The sequence below is a fragment of the Rhinolophus hipposideros genome, assembly GCF_964194185.1.
Source record: "Rhinolophus hipposideros genome assembly, chromosome: 16".
NCBI classification, from domain to species: Eukaryota; Metazoa; Chordata; class Mammalia; order Chiroptera; family Rhinolophidae; genus Rhinolophus; species Rhinolophus hipposideros.
Window position 1 is genome coordinate 57,636,634 of NC_138062.1, and position 12,021 is coordinate 57,648,654.

General features: G+C 56.8%; 1 protein-coding gene across 7 annotated transcripts in view; it reads left to right on the plus strand.

The window, feature by feature from the left end:
- Positions 1–12,021, plus strand: part of PTPRS (protein tyrosine phosphatase receptor type S) — a 100,733-nt gene that overhangs the window by 22,184 nt on the left and 66,528 nt on the right. Inside the window, exon 1 of one of the 7 annotated variants that reach the window (XM_081075997.1) lies at positions 9,367–9,450. The exons of the other annotated variants lie outside the window; for them this stretch is intronic. The gene's annotated coding sequence lies outside the window, so the exon portion shown is untranslated. Of the gene's footprint in view, positions 1–9,366; positions 9,451–12,021 lie in introns of those variants that run through there. 7 annotated transcript variants of the gene reach the window in all.

Below are 12,021 nucleotides of genomic sequence, written 5' to 3' on the forward strand. Positions count from 1 at the left end.
AATAGAGATGATGAGAGAAGGAGCCAGGAGGGTGGTGTGGGGTGGGGAGAGAGTGGTCCTAGCAGAGGGACAGAGAGTGCAAAGGCCTGGTACTGAGACCTCTTGGGACCATTGCTGAGCTCAAGCCACTGTCCTTGCTTGTGCCTGTGCCTTCTCCATTACGGCGCCTGATGCTGGGGCAGCCACTAGGGAATAACTAATAATAATTGGTAATAATAATAATAACAATAAATACATTTTGGAGCCAGGAGTCCATGCTTCTGCCTCCAAGTAGCTGCCAGCTGCTGCCCACGTGCAGACAGCTGAGTCACAAATGGGCTCGATTCAAGATGCCGTGAATTCTGGAATTGTGTGATCACCAGGTGAGGCAAGAGAGAGAGGGCTGGTAAGGGGAAACTGAGGCCCAGATGAGTTGTGGGTAGAGTTGAGAACCAACTTGGGTTCAAGTCCCCAGTCTGCCACTCAGTGTTGAGAATTTGAGCCCAACCTCTGTGTCTCAGTTTCCCCAACTGAAAAGTGGGGGTAGTAATAATACCAGTCTTTGATGGGATTTGACGAGCTGCGTCATGTATGCCTGGCCCTCAGGGAGAGCCAGAAAGAATAGCCAGTGTGTTCCTTGAGCACCTACTGTGTGTCCAGCTAGGTTCTGAGCGCTTTGACCATACTAAGTATTTAATGAGCGTTTTTAGGTATTGGGCAAGACGGGGTTGGATCCGGATCCAAACCTCTGTCCAAAGATATCATCTTCTCTCTAGTCACCCAGGACTTGAGAGCTTGGGGAGCTGCCCAGAGAGGCTGTGTCCGCACCCGAGCTCACACAGCAGTTCTGGCCCTGCCGCCACACCTCCCTCAGCAGCCAGCTTCCTAGTCCTCTCACCTGTGGGATGTGACTGGGACGTGGCCCAAGGTTCCTGTTGCCACCTCTTCCATTTTGTCCAGCGCTTGGGTCTGTTCTCCTGGTGTCTCTTGTTCCTTCACATCTTCCGTCACCTCCTCCTGGAAGCCGGTCCCACTCCTGTGCCAGAGGCGTCCTCCAGCACAGCGCTGATCTGTAACTGATGGAGCCCTGTCTGCCTCCCCACAGGCCGCTGAATTCCCTAAGACTGGGTTGGGGCTGCCTGGGTCATCCTGTGTTCCTGGTGCTCAGCCTGGACCCTGGTATACAGTAGGTGCTCTATAAACGCAGATAGGGTGTGGAAAGAGAATTGTTACAGGAGTGTGATGATTGTTCATGCCTCAAATATGATTCCTTAAATAACATCCCCCTCCCCAGTAATCCTACCTCAGCTACACCAGCCCTCTCTTTCCCTAGGACTTGGTGTGTTCATTCCCGTCTCAGGGCCTTTGCACGTGCTATGCCCTCTGTCCAGAGCTTCCTTCTTATCCCCATTTTGTATGGCTATCCCTTCCTAGAAGAGAAGCACTGGGAGGTTGTCTATCTTGCTCCGTGCTGTCCCCAGAACTCAGGATTGTGCTTGGTGCAGGCTAAGTGCTGAAGTTTGAGCAGTGACCAAGACCGGGTCCCACCCTCGCCAGGAAGGTCAGTCGGGCTGCGCCAAGCTCTGCCTCAGGGACCTCACTGGCCTGTGCCTGTTTCCCTGATTTTCAAAGGCCTTGTACATACAAACATCAGCTTCAGGCATCAAAAAAATCATCCTCTGTACAGGTGGGGAAACTGAGGCCCAGAGAGTGACAATGGTTTGCTCAGGGCCACATAGCTCCCCGGGGACAGAGCTGGGAAGAGAACCTGTGCCTCTTGCTTTCCATGGGCCACGATTTCCTTTTTTTTTTTTTAAAGATTTTTTTTATTGGGGAAGGGGAACAGGACTTTATAGGGGAACAGTGTGTACTTCCAGGACTTTTTCCAAGTCAAGTTGTTGTGCTAGTTGCAATGGCATCCATCCCTTGCGGGACTTGAGGAATCGAACTGGCAACCTTGTGATTGAGAGCCTGCGCTCCAACCAACTGAGCCATCCGGGAGGCAGCTCAGCTCAAGGTGCCGTGTTCAATCTTAGTTGCAGGGGGCAGAGCCCACCGTCCCGCAAGAGCCCATCATCCCTTGCGGGACTCCCGGCAACCTTGTGGCTGAGAGCCCCCTGGCCCATGTGGGAATCGAACTAGCAGCCTTCGGAGTTTGGAGCATGGAGCTCTAACGGCCTGAGCCACCGGGCCGGCCCTTGGGCCAGTTTGGAGCATGGAGCTCTAACGGCCTGAGCCACCGGGCCGGCCCTTGGGCCACGGTTTCTAAAGTGAGGGACCTGCCCCCAGGAAGAGCTGTTCTGGGGTGACTTGCAGAGGAGGTGTCCGGCAGCAGAGAGCTGCACAGACCAGCAACGACTCCCCTTTCCGTTGGTCCGTAACAGGTCAAGGAGACTCAGGCGGGTGTAGGGTGATCTTTAACACCAACACCTGCCAATCTCTTTCTTACCAAATCCATTCAGTCTGCTGCCTTAGCAACAGTATCCAGGGAAAATGGAAGAACTTGGTACATATTTTCATTGTAACATTTTTTTCTGGTGACTTTCAAGGCTCTGCAGTTAGAGCCGTGCATTATCGAGTTAGTTTCTAAAGTAAATTCGTTTAAGGGAAAGGCATGAGCCACTTGAATGGAAGATTTAATGAGGGAATTGGGATGTGGCAATGGTCGTGAGTGGGGCGAGGGGGGTTTTTGGGCAGCATCATGCACACCCTCACTGGGAACCTGGCAAGTACAGAGGCATCTGGCCACAGCTGACTCAAGGTTGGAGATGGCGGCAGGCGTGGTGGGGGCCCAGCCTAGCGGACTGCCTGGCGGGGGACTGGCCCTTCCACCCCCTGCTTTGGGCTGAGTCAGCAGGTTGCTGCAGGTGTGTGTGTGGGGGGGGTGGGGCTGCAACAAGGAGTCTGGAGGTAGCTGGGGCAGCTTTTTATAAATTTCTGCCCTTGGGGCTGGAGCAGCAGCCCTTAGAGAGTACCTGGGTTGCAAGTTAGGTAGAGCCAGGTTCAAATCCCAGCTGTGTGTCCTTGTGGCTGCAGATGGTGCCTGCTGACCTCTGTCCTGTCGTGCAACTCAACCCTTCCAGGCTTTGCAAAGGTTCTTAGCCATTCGTTTGTTTATTCATTCATTTAAAGAGCATTCAGTGAGCACCTATTATGCGCCAGACCCTGGGACCCAGCGGTGACCAAAGCCGACTCAGCCCCACTCTCTGGCCAGCAGAGCCATCCACCGAACTTTCTGTGGTGATAGGATTGTACGTATCTGCGCCAATCCCGTGGCTGTGAGCCTTGGATGCTTTTGAGGAACTGAAGGTGAGGAACTGAATTTTGAATTTACTTTTATTTAAGTAGTCATACGTGGCTATTGGTTCCCTATTGAACAGTGCCGGTCTAGACAGTAAAGAAAGAGATAGATAATTTCAGATGAAAATAAGTACGAAAATGAAAAAAAAAAAAGAGGGATATGTGATAAAGGATGATGTGGGTGCTAGCTGAGCTGGAGTGATCAGGCAGGGTGTCTACGAGAAGGTGATGTTTGAGGGCAACCTGAATGGTGAGAAGGAAATCATCATGGGGGAACCAGCATGTGCAAAGGCCCTGAGGCAGGACCATGCCTGACTTGGAGGAACAGTGAGGAGGGCTGGTGTGGCTGGAGCAGACTGAGTGATGGGGAGACAGGGGAAGGTGAGGGCAGGGAGGGGACGGGGCAGGTCGTGCAGGACTTTGTGGATTGCAGAGACGGCTTGGGCTTTTATCCCCTGTGAGCAGAGGAGGGGCGGGACTTGGGACCTGACTCACAGGTGCTCACAGGTGCCCTCTGGCTACTGCAGGGAGGGCCGACAGAGGGGAGTTGAAGGCAGATGCTGGGGGACCACGGCAGAGGTAACTGTACTGGTCCAAGCAGGCAATAATGGGAGCTAGACAGGGTCAAAAGAGCACATAGAGAAAGATGGACAATTTCATATGAAACTTAAGAGGGAAACTTGAGAGTATTTCCAGACCAGTAGCATATACAAGTGAGAGAAGAAGAGGAATCAGGGTTGGCCGTTAGGTTCTAGCCTGAGACTCTGGAGGGATGGAGCTGCCCTCAGCTGAGAATGGGGAGGACATGGGAAAAGCAGATGCAGCTGGATTTAGCCATACCTGAAAGCATCTGGGTTTTTCTGGAAGGAGAGGAAGGTAGCGAGACGTGGGGGAGTCGGCAGGTGAGAAAGGCAGGTGAGGAGCTGAGGTGTGCCCTGGTGGGCAGCGTGCCGCTGCGTGTGGTGTGGCTGGCAGGCAGACGTGGCGCCAGCACCGCGATGTGAGTGGGCGAGGCGGGCTCCAGGCTGGTTGGCACATGCTCACTGCCCTGGGTGATGAATCCTGTGCTGGATGGAAGGTAGTGGGGAGGCCTGGAGCTGGAGAAAGCAGGAAGCTGCCCAACCAGTTTCTCCCTTGTCCTGGATCCCAGGAGTGTGGAGTTTGGTGGTTGCTGGTAAACGAAACTTTCAGAGGTTTTGGTTCCAAATGTGTGGACAGAGGGACAGGCTGGGAGACGGATGGAAGTGGGGGTCCTACCCTGGTGTGTGCATTTTTGCCTGAGGTCGCCCCATCAGGACAGGTGTCGAAGGCTTGACAGCATCCCAACAGTTGGAACTTACCTGCAGGCAGTAACAGGCCACAGCTTCAACTGTGGATGTCCCTCTCAGTATTGTTTATAATGTAGAACAAGTGGGAACCGGTTAAACTGTGGACTGGACACAGGCAAATGGTCCCATAATGGTGCTCTCCATTTAAAGAAGAAAAATACCCATTTGCACACCTAGAAGAAAGCCTAGAAGGAAGCAATCAGCCTCAGGACCTTTGCACTTGCTGCTTCCCCTGCATGAAACTATTGCGGTAGATGTTTGTATGTCTGATTGGCTTACTTCATCCGGGTCTTCTGAGAGGTTCCCCCCGAGGCCCCTTCAGACTTCTGGAGCCTCCCCACACATTTCATTTCCTTTTTGGCATCTCTTAGCCATGTCTGGCATTGTTATTGACAGTGCTGATTTCCCTATGAGTATCTGCCTCCTTCACTTGTCTGTGAGCCCCATGAGGGCAGAGGGTTGGCTCCGTCATGCCCACTACTGTGTCCCCATTCACCCGGCACACAGTAGGTACTCAATAAATGCGTGTGGAAAGAATGAATGAAAATGACTGCACGTTAACATTTTCTCTCCGGGCGAGGAGTGGATGATGGGCAATTTTTATTTTCTTCTTTATGCTGATTTTTCCTAATTTTCTGCTGCATGTGCCTATTTTATAATTAGACGAAAAGTTATTTTGAAAAAAAATTACCCCCAAATGTCCCAGCTGCGGTAGCTGACGTGATGTAGCCCCATGCTTCTCCCAAGGGCAGCTGCCTCCCGTGTGTATATCGAGGACATATCAATCGAACATTCAGGGTCTCCTGGGGTCAGCCCTCAGTGGTACGGAGTGGGCAAAGCAGCCAGAGAGAGCTTCCCAGAGGTGGCAGCTCTTAACCTTCAAGATGCTCAGGCTAAAACCCCTGGCGTCATCCTTGAATCTCCTCCTTAACTCCCATCCCACGACCAGCCCTTTAGATAATTCTGTCGGCTCTGCCTTCACGATCTATCCAGAATGTGCTGACTTCTCCCCCCAACCTCTCTTCTGCTTCCCCCTGACCCAGACCCTCATTGCTGGCTGAACCAGTGCGTCCACCTCCCTGCCCTGTCTCCCGTTCACCCCCACAGTCTGTCCTTGCAGTGGCCACAGGGCACCTGTGAGCACCTGAGTCAAGTCCCCCCCCCTCCGCCTACAGCCCTGCAGGGCTCCCATGGCCTTCTGGGTAAAAGCCCAAGTTCTCCTCACGGCCCACAGGGCCCTGCACGACCTGCCGCCATCCCCTCCCTGCCCTCACCTCCTCCCTGTCTCCTCCTCGCTCACTCTGCTCCAGCCACATGGGCCTCCTCGCTGTTCTTCCAACATGCCAGCCACGGTCCTGTCCCAGGACCTTAGCACATGCCGTGCCTCCTGCCTGGATCACACTTACCCCAAACATGCACACTTCCTTCACATTCCCTCATCTCCTTCAGGTCTTAGGTCAAATGTCACCTCCTTACTCCCCAACCCCCACCCCTCCCCATTTAAGACTGCATCCCCTTCGATGAGGCCACTCCTGCACCCCCCCGTTGTCTGTCTTCAGAGCACTTTCCTGCCCCCCCTGCTTTGTCCATCTTCCGTGCACGTACTAAACTACCCTTGGTGTGTTTTATTTCTCCTGTTTCCTTTCCATTGCCTGAGGACAGGGATCTTTGTCAGTCTTGGTCACTGATGTGTCCCCAGGGCCTCAAAGCAGGCCTGGCACAGAGTAGGTACTCAAAATACTTGTTTAAAAAAGGGTGGGTGCGGCTGGCCCAGTGGCTCAGGTGGTTGGAGCACTGAGCTCCTGGTGTGTAGGTCGCAGGTTCGATTCCCACATGGGCCAGTGAGCTGCGCCCTCTACAGCTAAGATTGTGAACAACAGCTCTCCCTGGAGCTGGGTGGCCAGGCAGCCTGGCCGGAGGTTGGTGTGAGCTGCCGTGGGCGACCATGTGCTGCCCTGAGCGGCTGGTGACCATCATGAGTGGCCAGCAGCCATCGTGACAGCTGGCGAGAGCTGTTGTGAGCTGCTGTGAGTGGCCGAGACCGACAACTGGCGACCGACTGCCTCAGCAGGGAGGGGTGCCCTCCCCCCACCCTTCCCCCCCCACCCCGGAGGACTCATAACACCAGCATGGGCCAGGGAGCAGTGTCCTACACAACTAGACTGAGAAACAACAGCTGGAACGGGGGTGGGGGGTGGGGAGCGTGGGGGGGGGGAAGCAGAAGAAAGGGGGTAAAAAAGGATGGGTGAAGACGCTGCTTTGTGATGGGCATTGTGCAGTGTGACCTCTGGGGGAGAATAAGGTTGGGGAGGGCTCTTCTGGGTGAGGAAGGTCATGGCTGTGTGTGTCAAGTTTTGCTGAGAACCTGTGTGCCATGCATACCCTCTGCTTGGGGCTGGGCACCCAGCACAGAGTGTGTGCTCTGATCAAGACAGAGACAGGCCTATCCCTGCCTTGGAGGTCACAGTTTGGTGGCAGAGGGAGGCCTGCCACCAGGCAGGTAACATGGAGGTGAGCAGAGCTGTGATGGGGATGTTCAGGGCACCGTGCAGACGGGGTCGCCCAGGTGGGGTAGACCAGAACCAGACACAGGCCTTGGTCCTGGCCCAGAGCTGCCCGACCCCTACCTGGGGTGGCTGTATTCCCAACCCACTGCTGTCGCTGCCATTGCATGGAGGCAAGAGGTCGTCTCCGGGGAGACATGGGCAAGAGGCTCAGAGAGGGCAGGACTGGCTGGGGAGGAAATGGCAGGTCCTCAGCCACCATCCCCTGGGTCCTGGACAACCCAGAGACAGGCACTCATAGCCCTGGGTGTCCTGACGACGTGCATTCATTAAGTGCCTATTGTGAGCCTGGTTTTTATTAGAGATGGGGAGACTGAGGCCCAGCGAGGTGCAGGTGCTTGTTTGAGGTCACATGGACTGTGCCTGGATTCATTTCCAGGTGTGTGTGAGCCCTGTGCCTGGGCCATCAGCCCACAGATACAAGTGCCTCCTATGCTCCTGATGGCATTTTCTGAGGGCCCACTGTGTGCCCTGCCGAGCCAGGGGAGGTTACGCTGCTCGATTCCACACCCGTGTTGATGCACAGCACCTCCCGTGTGCCCCATGTCGTGCTGGGGTGCCAGGTGTCCCACCTCTTGAAGCATCTGCTGTGTACCTCAAGTTGGGACTGTGAGACAAGGGACATATCTGAATATCCCAGTTAGCTCCGTGGAGAGTCCACATCTGGACATTCACAGGGCACCTACTGTGTGCCCAGAGCTTTGGGAACTCCAGTGCAGGCCTCCCCAGTGCTAGGGGAGGTAGCATTGTATGTTCTGTTTTGCAGAGGGAGGAACTGAGGCACAGGATGGGAAAGGGGCAGATCACCCATTGAGGGTGCTAGGGAGAGGCGGGTAATGGACTGAGGCAGCCTTGCAGGGCATGGCTGGGCTACCATGAGATGTGAGTTGTCCCTGAGCCCCTTATTGGGCTCCTCTGGGCTCCCACATCTGCCTGTGTGTCCCCCACCAAAGCCCATGTCCTTTGCCTCATTGGGCAGTGAGCTTTCAGAAGGTGAGGCCAGTCTCTCTCCAGCACTGCTATGTCCCCAGATGCTTTAAATTTGTAGTGATTTGTCATTTTCCAGCTTCAGGCCTCCTGCAGCATTGTGGGTGAGGGCTCAGCCTCTGGACCCAAACTTTGGTTAGAATCCCTGCTCTTCCTGATCTTAGACAAGTAACTTCTTTCTGTTTCTCCACTAACCCCTTTGGAAAATTGGGGTGATGTTGGGGTCACCGTGAGCAAGCACAGCGTTTTGTATACACTAAGAGCTCAATACTTAGCTGAGCACTAATGGTGGAACAAGAGGCATTTTCTCCAGGGATAGGAGTACATGGGCGAGCCAGTCCCCTGCGGTGGCCCTCTGGTCTCCGTCAGGGTCCCCGCCCCTCCCTGAGTGCCTTCCCTAGCTCCCAGGACCCGCGCTCCCAGGACCCGCGGGGCCTCCTGTTTCCCTTCGTCAGCCCTGGAGTTTTCAAACCCTCACCGGGCAGCAGCGCGGGCCCGGATTGGCTGCGTGGGTGGGGCCGCCCCTCCTTCTCCCCCCTCCTTTCCACCCACCCCTGTGGATCGGGTGTCTTGGGCCTGGCACGGTGGCCCCATCTGTTTCCAATCTGGGCCTGCGCTTTCCACCCCCTCCTCAGGGTTTTGCCTGGGGGAGGCCTCTGCCACCGTGTCCCCCATTCGTCCACCCAGACCCCAAACATCCCAGTGGGAGGGCAGCCTCTTTGTGCCTGTGCCCCTCCCCCACCGTGTGTGTGTGTGTGTGTGTGTGTGTGTGTGTGTGTGTGTGTAGGGGGCGCGGTCTCTGCCATCCAACCCAGACTGGGAGGGGCTCTTTCTGCCCCTTCTCCGACCTCCAGTATTTGGGTGTGTTTGGGGAGCCTTCTGCCGCGGCCTCCGGCATCCAGCCCGTTCATCCGTTGCCATGGCCACGATCAGCACCTGGAAGGGGAGGGAAAGCGGGATAAGGGCTCCCTGTCATCAGGCTTCCAAAGGGGAGGGTCTGAGGATGCCCATTCATGTGTGTGCATGTGGGGGTGCACAGTGCCCCCCTTGAAGGCTTTCCCCCGCAGGGACCCTATCGAGGATTCCAGTGCCCCCAGATGGGGCTCCCCCTAGGCCCCCGCCCCACTTCCGTCCGGAGCCCCGCCCCCAGCCGCCCCGCCCCCGGCCCTGCCCCCAGGCTGAGCTCCCTGGGCCGCGGCCTCTTCCCCAGTCCTCGCTGCGCGCTGTGCTCGCGCGCGGGGCAGACGAGGGACTGGCTGCAGCGGGCCCGGCCCGGATCTCCGCGCCGCGGGGTGAGTGCGCCCGGGATCCCCTTACACCCCGAGGCCCGGTCTGCCCTGGGCTTTGTTCCCCTTCTTGCCCCCGCTCCAGACTCCCGGGAGGGGGAACCCCGGCGTCCCCCACCCTCCCCGCTCCCCACACGGGCCTGGCCCAACCGAGCTCCAGGGGCTGCTCAAGTACAACACTACCTGGCGCTTCCCCATTCAGGACGGTTGCTCTTACTTTGGAAAACTCCGGACCGTTATGCTCCGCGGGGTCCCCTCCCCCGCCTGGCCCCCAGCCTGCCCTCCTCCGCCACCTCCTGAGGGTGGAGTCAGGCTCCGGCTGCCTTCCTTGCCAGCCCGGGGTCGCTTGGATGGGGTTCTTGTGCTTCCTTCTGCAGAGACCTGGACCTCGGAGGAGGTGGCAGGACCAGGGGGGTGGGGTGGGGGGGGTGGGGTGGGGGATCTGTCGCTGGGATCTCCGTACTTAGCTGCCCCCTAGAACTCACTGCAAGTTTCCCACTCTTCATTTGTCCCTGCGCCTCTCTGGGCTGTGGACCCCAGATTGACCCTGTGTGGCATTGGGGTTTTCATAAACCGCGGGGTCAGGGTAAGCATGTCAGCATCCACCTTCTCACTTCCCATTCCTGTCCCCAAGCGCCATGCCTCTGGACCCCCCATTATCTCCCATCATACCCTCTATGATTGCCTGAGAGTCCCGCTTCCCAAGCTTCCTTCTCAGAGTGCTGGGTGACGTGGGAGGGCTTTCCTTCCACTCCCCATGGGGCTCGGCCTCCCCAGTCCTTCCTGCACCCCCAATCTCATTTCCACTTTTTAAGTTTCAAGCTGACCCCCAGAACAGATGCAAGTCCGTAAGTGGCAGCCAGCGGCCATGCCTGTGTTTGCCCCCTGGCCAGCAGTGTCTCCCTCTGGCCTGTTTTTCCCTCTGCAATGGACGTGACCTCAGGGATGATTGGGTAAAGTGCCAAGTGGGGCCAGGCGTGCAGTTGGCACCCAGTATATGCAGGGTTTGTGCCACGTTCCCAGGGTGGGGAGCACGCTCCCATCCTGGAGGGACAGGCCCATGACAGGAGCAGAGCTGTGATGGGAGACAGAGGGCGCAGGGGGACCCCAGAAGGGGCTCTGATCCAACCCTGCGGCTTCAGGGTGGGGGGCAGGGATTCTTCCTGGAGGAGGTGACAGCTCGGCTGAGACAGGAGCATGAATGTGAAGGCTGAGGTTGATGGGGCAGGAGGAAGGGTGTGCTGGGGAAGGAACAGCATGTACAGATACCCCTTATGAACCGGAGGGCAGTGAGTAGGGCAGTGGGGCAAACAAGCCACTGGGGGTTGTGACACGATGAGGTTGGCAGTTCTGGAGGCTGTTAGGAACCTGGATTTCAATAGAGGTAGATGAGAACCATTGGAGGTTTTAGAGCAGAAGAGAGACAGAGGCAAACATGGCCCCTCCCAGCCCCAGGGCTGTGGGGTCAGTGCTGAGCTGAGGAAGGGTCCTCGGGTGGGAGGAGGAGTCCAGAGAGGGTCAAGGCTCAGCCCGGGCTGGGGGTGGGGGTCTGTGGCTGTGGCTTAAAGGATAAATCGCCAGGTGGGCCAGCTAGGAAGGGTGTACCTGGTAGGATGAGCTGTGTTAAGAATGGCCCAGAGGCAGAGGCAGACTAGTGCATTCTGGGAACAGTGGTAACCTTTGGGAGAAAACCACAGACTGGGCTTGGGGTCAGATCCTGAGAGTCCCAGAAGGCTGAGCAGAGCAGCTGGGGAGCCCTGGAAGATGTGCGCAGGGTGAAATACTGGTGTCTTCGGTTCCTCCATGAAGCCAGCGTGGGGGCCATACTGGCAGGGGTGAGCCTGGCAGCCTGGGCACCTGGGGAGCATGGACTCTGCACGTGATTCAGAACCAGTTTCTGACCTCGAATCCCAGCCCAGGTCCTTCCATGCTGTGTGACCTTCAGCAAGCGACAACTGCTCTCTGAGCTTCAGTTTCCTCACCTGTCAAACAGAGGAAGTGCGGGGAGCATGTCCAGGCTCGGCACCTGGGAGCCCCTGGCTGGGATTACTGATGCCTCCTCCTGGAGCTGGGCCTGGCTCCCTAGCCGCCTGCCCATCTGCTCCTGGCACGGAGACCCTTGAGGACAGCACCTAATAAAAACCCATAGTCAGTTAAAGACGATCCCTCACCCCAGTCCTAGCTGGTTCCCTGAAAGGTGGCCGGGCTGGCCCTGCACTGAGTCTGTTTCCTGGTGGGGGGGATGTTGAGACCCCAAGAGGGGGAGGGCCTTGTTCGGAACTTTTCAGCCCAGCAGTGACCACAGAGCCAGAGCTTGGACCCTGCTGGACATTTTGGAGACACAGTAATCCAGGGAGGCTGGAAGTGATCCAGTATCTGCCTCTGACAGCCTCCAAGGCCCTGGGAAAGGGGTCCTGGGCAGCAGGAAAGTCTGCAGGCCCAGAGGGAGGTGGTGAAGAGGGAGAAGTATGGGGGGTGGGTGTGAGGGCTGAGAGCTGGTCCAGTACTGGGTGTCCCCAAGCACCACTGCCAGCCTAGCTGGCCTTACCTTCCCCTGGCCTCAGGCCGTGGGAGGTT